Below are 9,784 nucleotides of genomic sequence, written 5' to 3'. Positions count from 1 at the left end.
GTTGGCAACAAGAAGAAAGCCAAGGAAAGTGTGGGCCCCTTACTGAATGAGGGAGGCAACCTAGTGACAGAGGATGTGGAAAAAGCTAATGTACTCAATGCTTTTTTTGCCTCTGTTTTCACTAACAAGGTCAGCTCCCAGACTGCTGCGCTGGGCATCACAAAATGGGGAAGAGATGGCCAGCCCTCTGTGGAGATAGAGGTGGTTAGGGACTATTTAGAAAAGCTGGACGTGCACAAGTCCATGGGGCCGGACGAGTTGCATCCGAGAGTGCTGAAGGAATTGGCGGCTGTGATTGCAGAGCCCTTGGCCATTATCTTTGAAAACTCGTGGCGAACGGGGGAAGTCCCGGATGGCTGGAAAAAGGCTAATGTAGTGCCAATCTTTAAAAAAGGGAAGAAGGAGGATCCTGGGAACTACAGGCCAGTCAGCCTCACCTCAGTCCCTGGAAAAATCATGGAGCAGGTCCTCAAAGAATCAATCCTGAAGCACTTACATGAGAGGAAAGTGATCAGGAACAGTCAGCATGGATTCACCAAGGGAAGGTCATGCCTGACTAATCTAATCGCCTTTTATGATGAGATTACTGGTTCTGTGGATGAAGGGAAAGCAGTGGATGTATTGTTTCTTGACTTTAGCAAAGCTTTTGACACGGTCTCCCACAGTATTCTTGCCAGCAAGTTAAGGAAGTATGGGCTGGATGAATGCACTATAAGGTGGGTAGAAAGCTGGCTAGATTGTCGGGCTCAACGGGTAGTGATCAATGGCTCCATGTCTAGTTGGCAGCCGGTGTCAAGTGGAGTGCCCCAGGGGTCGGTCCTGGGGCCAGTTTTGTTCAATATCTTCATAAATGATCTGGAGGATGGTGTGGATTGCACTCTCAGCAAATTTGCGGATGATACTAAACTGGGAGGAGTGGTAGATACGCTGGAGGGGAGGGATAGGATACAGAAGGACCTAGACAAATTGGAGGTTTGGGCCAAAAGAAATCTGATGAGGTTCAATAAGGATAAGTGCAGGGTCCTCCACTTAGGATGGAAGAATCCAATGCACCGCTACAGACTCGGGACCGAATGGCTAGACAGCAGTTCTGCGGAAAAGGACCTAGGGGTGACAGTGGACGAGAAGCTGGATATGAGTCAGCAGTGTGCCCTTGTTGCCAAGAAGGCCAATGGCATTTTGGGATGTATAAGTAGGGGCATAGCGAGCAGATCGAGGGACGTGATCGTTCCCCTCTATTCGACACTGGTGAGGCCTCATCTGGAGTACTGTGTCCAGTTTTGGGCCCCACACTACAAGAAGGATGTGGATAAATTGGAGAGAGTCCAGCGAAGGGCAACAAAAATGATTAGGGGTCTAGAGCACATGACTTATGAGGAGAGGCTGAGGGAGCTGGGTTTGTTTAGTCTGCAGAAGAGAAGAATGAGGGGGGATTTGATAGCTGCTTTCAACTACCTGAAAGGGGGTTCCAAAGAGGATGGCTCTAGACGGTTCTCAATGGTAGCAGATGACAGAACGAGGAGTAATGGTCTCAAGTTGCACTGGGGGAGGTTTGGATTGGATATTAGGAAAAACTTTTTCACTAAGAGGGTGGTGAAACACTGGAATGCGTTACCTAGGGAGGTGGTAGAATCTCCTTCCTTAGAGGTTTTTAAGGTCAGGCTTGACAAAGCCCTGGCTGGGATGATTTAACTGGGAATTGGTCCTGCTTCGAGCAGAGGGTTGGACTAGATGACCTTCTGGGGTCCCTTCCAACCCTGATATTCTATGATTCTATGAACATTCAAAACCCAGTAGGAGAACACTTCAGTCTCTCTGACCACTTAGTAAAAGATTTAAGGGTGGCAATTTTGCAACAGAAAAGCTTCAAAAACAGACTCCAACGAGAAACTGCTGAGCTTGAATTAATATGCAAACTAGATACCATTAACTTGGGTTTGAATGGAGGCTGGGAGTGGCTGGGTCATTACACATATTGAATCTATTCCCTTAAGTTAAGTATCCTCACATCTTCTTGTCAACTGTCTAAATGGGCCATCCTGATGATCACTACAAAAGTTTTTTTCTCCTGCTGATAATAGCTCATCTTAACTAATTAGCCTCTCACAGTTTGTATGGTAACTTCCAACTTATCTGTATGTGTGTATATATATATATAAGATGTGCCCATACAAATATACATACGTGCACAGTCCCATCTGAAGAGGCTGTGCTAAGGTCTTCACCTGGCTCTTTGAATTGCCTACTTAAAACATAAGATCTCATGTGCAGCATACCCTTTTACTGTCCGCCAAAGGCAAGGATGGAACCCATTGGTCTTCACTATATGTCACATTGTCATTCCCAACATCTTCTCCCACTTACATGAATGCACGTCCCGGACAATTCCCCCACACCCACACACCACGTATAGTGAGCCAGGTCCCCACCAAGCAGTTTATGTTCACCCAGTCTCCATCAATCAGGCTTCTGTGTCCAGCACACAGACTTTCATTTATAATGTGAATAGCAGCTAAAACCCACCCTAAATCCAACATTTACAAATTCAGTCCCTGGCTGCAGCAGACCCAGTCATGACCCACCCCTTTGCGAAACATGGTCTTAGAAAGTGTATCATAGAATCATAGGGTTAGAGGGGACCGAATGGTCATCTAGTCTAACCCCCTGCCAAGATGCAGGATTTGTTGGGTCTAAACACATGGCTCTAGCCTGCTTTTGAAAACCTCCAGTGAAGGAGCTTCCACAACCTCCCGAGGCGTCTGTGCCGTTGTCCTACTGTTCTGACAGGTAGGAAGGTTTTCCTGAGATTTCATCTAAATCTGCTGTGCTGTAGTTTGAACCCAGTGCCTCTTGTCCTGCCCTCTGTGGCAAGAGTGAACAACTTTTCTCCATCTTTTTTATGGCAGCCTTTCAAGTATTTGAAGACTGCTCTCATGTCTCCCCTTAATCTCCTCTTCTCCAAACTAAACATACCCAGCTCCTTCAGCCTTTGCTCGTGTGCCTTGCATTCCATCCCTCTGACTCTGGCTCCTTTCCAGTTTCTCTGCATCCTTTCTATCCATTGGTGATCAAAATTGGACACAGTGCTCCAGCTGAGGCCTAACCAGTGCCGAGTAGAGCAGTACTATTGTCTCTCATGCCTTGCATATTATGCCTCTGTTAATGCAACCTACAGTTGTCTTTGCTTTTTTTTGCAACAGCATCGCATTGCTGACACATGTTGAGGTGTGATCCACCACAGCTCCCAGATCCTTCTCAGCAGTGCTGCTGCCAAGCCAGTTCTTCCCCATTCTGTATTTGTGCATTTGGTTTTTCTTCCCTACGTGTAACGCCTTACATTTGTCTTTGTGGAATTTCATTTTGTTGTCTATAGCAGCGTTTCTCAAACTGGGGTCCGCGAGGGAACAAGGGTTCGAGGGCCCCGCTGATCAACTCCTCCCCGTCCCGCCCAGCACCTCCTGCACACCGGGAACAACTGTTCAGCAGTGTGCAGGAGGCACAGGGAGGGAGGGGGAGGAGCAGGGACATGGCGCACTCAGGGGAGGGGGCAGAAAGAGGCAGGGAAGAGGAGGGGCAGGGGTGGAGCAGAGGTGGGAAGAGGTGGGCTGGGATAGGCCTTGGGGGAAGAGGTGGAGTGGGAGTGGGGCCTGAGGCTGAGCAGGGTGCTTGGGGGTCCGTGAAAATTTTTAAATCAAAATGGGGGTCCTCGAGTTGCTAATGTTTGGGAACCGCTGGTCTATAGCCCACTTCTGCAATTTATCCAGATCCCACTGAATTTTAGCTCCAGCCTCCAAAGTGCTGGCACACCCCTCCACACACACCAGGTTTTGTGTTATCTGCCAATTTGATCAGTGTGCTCTCTAGACCTACATCCGGGCCATTAATAAAACTGTTAAACCACATCGAACCCAGAACAGATCCCTCTGGAACCCCACTAGAGACCTCCCTCCAATCCGACATCATTCCATTAATAGTTACTCTTTGTGGATGTTTACGCAATTATGTGTCCACGTAATGGTCGTTCCGCTGAGCCCGCATTTCTCCTGCTTACTTGTCGGAATGTCATGTGGGATGTGTCAAAAGCCATGCTGAAGTCCAGGTATATTATGTCCACTGCATTCCCCCTATCCACCAAATCAGTTACCCCGTCGAAGAAGGAAATCAAGCTGGTTTGGCCTGATTTGTTCTTGGTAAATCCAGGCTGGATGCTGGTGATCACCCTCCGTCCTGCAGGTGTTTGCAAACTGAATGATTTATACATTGCTCTAGTAGCTTCCCAGGTATCAAACTCAGGCTGATGGGTCTTCTAGTTCCCCAGCTCCTCCATTCCCCCCTTTTTAAAGATGGGCACCACGTTAGCCCTTCTCCAGCCTTCTGGGACCTCTCCTTCATCCATGAGTTTGTAAATATTATTGCCAAGCTTTCTTCAGCTAATTCCTTCAGTACCCCTTCAGGTTCTCATGGGGGACTTCAATCACCCTGATATCTGCTGGGAGAGCAATACAGCGGTGCACAGACAATCCAGGAAGTTTTTGGAGCTTGTTGGGGACAACTTCCTGGTACAAGTGCTGTAGGAACAAACTAGGGGTCGTGCTCCTCTTAACATGCTGCTTAAAAACAGAGAAGAATGGTAGGGGAAGTTGAAGTGGGAGGCAACCTGGGCAGCAGTAACCATGAGATGGACGAGTTCAGGATCCTGACAAAAGAAAGAAAGGAGAGCAGCAGAATACAGACCCTGGACTTCAGAAAAGCAGACTTAGATTCCCTCAGGGAACTGGTGAGCAGGATCCCCTGGGAGGCTAATATGAAGGGAAAAGGAGTCCAGAAGAGCTGGCTGTATTTTAAGGGCGCAGGAACAAACCATCCCGATGTGCAGAAAGAATAGCAAATATGGCTGGCAACCAGCTTGGCTTAACAGTGAAATCTTCGGTGAGCTTAAACACAAAAAGGAAGCTTACAAGAAGTGGAAATGGAGGAGTATAAAAATATTGCTCAAGCATGCAGGGGTGTAATCGGGAAGGCCAAAGCACAATTGGAGTTGCCGCTAGCAAGGGATGCGAAGGGTAACAAGAAGGGTTTCTACAGGTATGTTAGCAACAAGAAGGTGGCCAGGGAAAGCGTGGGACCCTTACTGAATGGGGGAGGCAAGCTAGTGACAGATGATGTGGAAAAAGCTGAAGTACTCAATACTTTTTTTTGCCTTGGTCTTCACAGACTCCTAGACTGCTGCACTGGGCAGCACAGCATGGGGAGGAGGTGACCAGCCCTCTGTGGAGAAAGAAGTGGTTCGGGACTATTTAGAAAAGCTGGACGAGCACAAGTCCATGGGGCCGGATGTTCTGCATATGAGAGTGCTAAAGGAGTTGGCGGATGTGATTGAAGAGCCATTGGCCATTATCTTTGAAAACTCATGGCGACCAGGGGAAGTCACGGACGACTGGAAAAAGGCTAATGTAGTGCCCATCTTTAAAGAAGGGAAGAAGGAGAATCTGGGGAACTACAGACAGGTCAGCCTCACCTCAGTCCCTGGAAAAATCAGGGAGCAGGTACTCAAGGAATCCATTTTGAAGCACTTGGAGGAGAGGAAGGTGATGAGGAACAGTCATGCCTCACCAACCTGATCGCCTTCTATGATGAGGTAACTGGCTCTGTGGATATGGGGAAAGTGGTCGATGTGATATACCTTGACTTTAGCAAAGCTTTTGATATGGTCTCCTACAGTATTCTTGCCAGCAAATTTAAAAAGTATGGATTGGATGAATGGACTATAAGGTGGATAGAAAACTGGCTATATTGTCGGGCTCAACAGGGAGTGATCAACGGCTCAGTATCTAGTTGGCAGCTGATATCAAGCAGAGTGCCCCAGGGGTTGGTCCTGGGGCCGGTTTTGTTCAACATCTTCATTAATGATCTGGAGGATTGGGATGATTTGCACCCTCAGCAAGTTTGCGGATAACACTAATCTGGAGGGAGAGGTAGATACGCTGGAGGGTAGGGATAGGGTCCAGAGTGACCTAGGCAAATTGGAGGATTGGGCCAAAACAAATCTGATGAGGTTCAACAAGGACAAGTGCAGAGTCCTGCACTTAGGACGGAAGAATCCAATGCACTGCTACAGACTAGGGACCGAATGGCTCGGCAGCAGTTCTGCAGAAAAGGACATGGGGATTACAATAGACAAGAAGCTGGATATGAGTCAGCAGTGTGCCCTTGTTGCCAAGAAGGCTAATGGCATATTAGGCTGCATTAGGAGGAGCACTGCCAGCAGATCAAGGGAAGTGATTATTCCCCTCTCTTCGGCACTGGTGAGGCCACATCTGGAGTACTGCATCCAGTTTTGGGCCCGTCACTATGGAAAGGATGTGGACAAATTGGAAAAAGTCCAGCGGACGGCAACGGAAATGATTAGGGGGCTGGGACACATGGCTTATGAGGAGAGGTTGACGGAACTGGGCTTATTTAGTCTGGAGAAGAGAAGAGTGAGGGGGGATTTCACAGCAGCCTTCAACTACCTGAAAGGGGGTTCCAAAGAGGATGGATCTAGGCTGTTCTTGGTGGTACCAGCTGACAGGACAAGGAGTAATGGTCTCAAATTGCAGTGGGGGAGGTTTAGGTTGGATATTAGGAAACACTATTTCACTAGGAGGGTGGTGAAGCACTGGAATGGGTTACCGAGGGAGGTGGTGGAATCTCCATCCTCAGAGGTTTTTAAGGTCAGGTTTGACAAAGCCCTGGCTGGGATGATTTAGTTGGGGTTGGTGTGACGTTCCCCTGGTGTTATCTGGACTGGTGATCTGCTAGGTCACTCCAATCCTTGACTCTGGGAGCCAGCCTGACCCTGCTCTGCTGTGAGAACCCCACTCCTGGGCTGTTCACGCACGGCCTCTGGCATGTCAGCTGCTCCTTGGATTGTAAAACCGAATGACACGAGCCAATATCTCCGGTCCCAGACACAACCCTGGGAACCTCCATCTTGCAGTGTCCAGTTATGCCCACTGGACTCCGCAACCTAAAATGAGTTTGTCAATTTAACAAAGAAATTGATACGTACCAGGTTTGTTATCCCAAAGCGAATCTCTGACATGCTTCAAACCAAACACACTGCTTCAGGTAGAATAAACAAACACATTTATTACTACAAAAGATAGATTTTCATAGAATCATAGAATATCAGAGATGGAAGGGACCTCAGGAAGTCATCTAGTCCAACCCCCTGCTCAAAGCAGGACAAATCCCCAACTAAATCATCCCAGCCAGGGCTTTGTCAAGCCTGACCTTAAAAATATCTAAGGAAGGAGATTCCACCACCTCCCTAGGTAACGCATTCCAGGGCTTCACCAACCTCCCAGTGAAAAAGTTTTTCCTAATATCCAACTTAAACCTCCCACACTGTAACTTGAGACCATTACACCTTGTTCTGTCATCTGCTACCACTGAGAACAGTCTAGATCCATCCTCTTTGGAACCCCCTTTCAGGTAGCTGAAAGCAGCTATCAAATCCCTCCTCATTCTTCTCTTCCGCAGACTAAACAATCCCAGTTCCCTCAGCCTCTCCTCAGAAGTCATGTGTTCCAGACCCCTAATCATTTTTATTGCCCTCCGCTGGATGTTTTCCAATTTTTCCACATCCTTCTTGTAGTGTGGGGCCCAAAACTGGACACAGTACTCCAGATGAGGCCTCACCAATGTCGAATAGACGGGAACGATCACGTCCCTCGATCTGCTGGCAATGCCCCTACTTATACCGCCCAAAATGCCATTGGCCTTCTTGGCAACAAGGGCACACTGTTGACTCATATCCAGCTTCTCGTCCACTGTAACCCCTAGGTCCTTTTCTGCAGAACTGTTGCCGAGCCATTCGGTCCCTAGTCTGTAGCGGTGCATTGGATTCTTCCTTCCTAAGTGCAGGACTCTGCACTTGTCCTTGTTGAACCTCATCAGATTTCTTTTGGCCCAATCCTCTAATTTGACTAGGGCCCTCTGTATCCTATCACTACGCTCCAGCGTATCTACCTCTCCTCCCAGTTTAGTGTCATCTGCACACTTGCTGAGGGTGCAATCCACACCATCCTCCAGATCATTAATGAAGATATTGAACAAAACCGGCCCCAGGACCGACCCCTGGGGCACTCCACTTGATACCGGCTGCCAACTAGACATGGAGCCATTGATCACTACCCCTTGAGCCTGACAATCTAGCCAGCTTTCTATCCACCTTATAGTCCATTCATCCAGCCCATACTTCTTTAACTTGCTGGCAAGAATACTGTTTTAAGTGATTATAAATCAAAGCACAGTCCCAAACTGACCAAAGGAAGGGGGGTGACTCACTCGAGAGTCCAACAGATCCTTTATTGCTGTCTAGGCCAGTGTCCTTTGTTCCTATTAGGCTGAGCTGGGTTTGTCTCAAACATGCCCTGATGAGGTGTGAACTGCCCCTCTGCTCTTGGGGAGTTTTTGCCTGGTCTTGCTTTAAGCCATGAGGACTCATTTTCAGCCTCATAACTATATACATGAAATTAAAACATATAACATTACTATAACAACAATTACTATACCATAACAACAATGCTCAGTACATCATGAGCCTTCTGAAGACACCCGACATGACAAACTTTACATTAGATACCACACAATCATATTATAAGGATGAACATGGGGGTGGAGGGTGTTCCCATGAGGTACAGAACATCACAGTTGGTCCTGCTTTGAGCAGGGAGTTGGACTAGATGACCTCCTGAGGTCTCTTCCAACACTGATCTTCTATGATTCTATGAATAGCATCTGGCCCCACTGATTTGAATTCATTCAAATTGGTCTTAAAGTCTTTGATGTGTTCTTTACCTATCCTGATCTGCATTCTTTCCCCTTTATTGTCTGTGGTAACTTCGCTAGTCGTCCGATCATACGTTATTTTTCGTGAGAAGACTGAAGCAAAGTAGGCATTGAACAGCTCTGTCTTCCTCTCGTCTTCTGTTACCAGCTCACCACCTCCATTGATCAGCAGACCCACACCATCCCTGAGTTTCCTTTTTTGTCTGACATATTTGAAGAACCCCTTCCTGTTATCTCTAACATTTCTTGACAGCTGTAACTCATTCTTTGCCTTCACTTTCCTGATTTTGTCCCTACATGTTCGTGCTATTCCCATGTATATTTCCTTGGTGACATGCCCCTCCTTCCTTTTCCTGGATGGATCCCTCTTGGTTTGCAGAGAGCTAAAAAGCTCCTTGTGCAGCCACATTGGCCTCCTGTGGCTCTTCTTATCTTTCCTCTGCTTGGGAATAGCTTGATGCTGAGCCCATAGCATTACATCTTTTAGGAACTGCCAGTCCCATTTGACTTCTTGTCTTCCTAATTGGTCTTTCCAGGGGACCTTGCCTGCTATTTCTCTGAAATCCTGTTGAAATCCTCCTTTCTGAAGTCCAGTGCCCTTGTTTTGCTGTTCTCATGTCCTCCTTTCCATAGGATCTTGAATTCTATCAGATCATAATCACTTCCTCCCATGAACCGCCAGCTGAGGGAGGCTAGCCCCCAGCCCTGCCCCTTCCGCCCAAGGTGATGCCTCTTCCATGCCCCCCTCCTGCTGGAGCCCAGCCCCCCCGCCCCCAACCCTGGAGCACTGGGAAGGTGAGCGGCACGGCCCGAGCTGGGGCCACCCCACAGGGTGGCTGGAGCTGTGCCAAGAGGGAAATGGTGGGGGGGGGGGCGGAGCATGGGCAGGGCCAGCCTGGCTCTTTGGGGAGGCACAGCTTCCCCCAGACTATGGTACCCACTACCCGTG

The sequence above is a fragment of the Chelonia mydas genome, chromosome 16 (assembly GCF_015237465.2).
Source record: "Chelonia mydas isolate rCheMyd1 chromosome 16, rCheMyd1.pri.v2, whole genome shotgun sequence".
Lineage (NCBI taxonomy): Eukaryota > Metazoa > Chordata > Testudines > Cheloniidae > Chelonia > Chelonia mydas.
The sequence above is the reverse complement of the archived record's forward strand: the minus strand, read 5'-3'. Positions refer to the sequence as shown.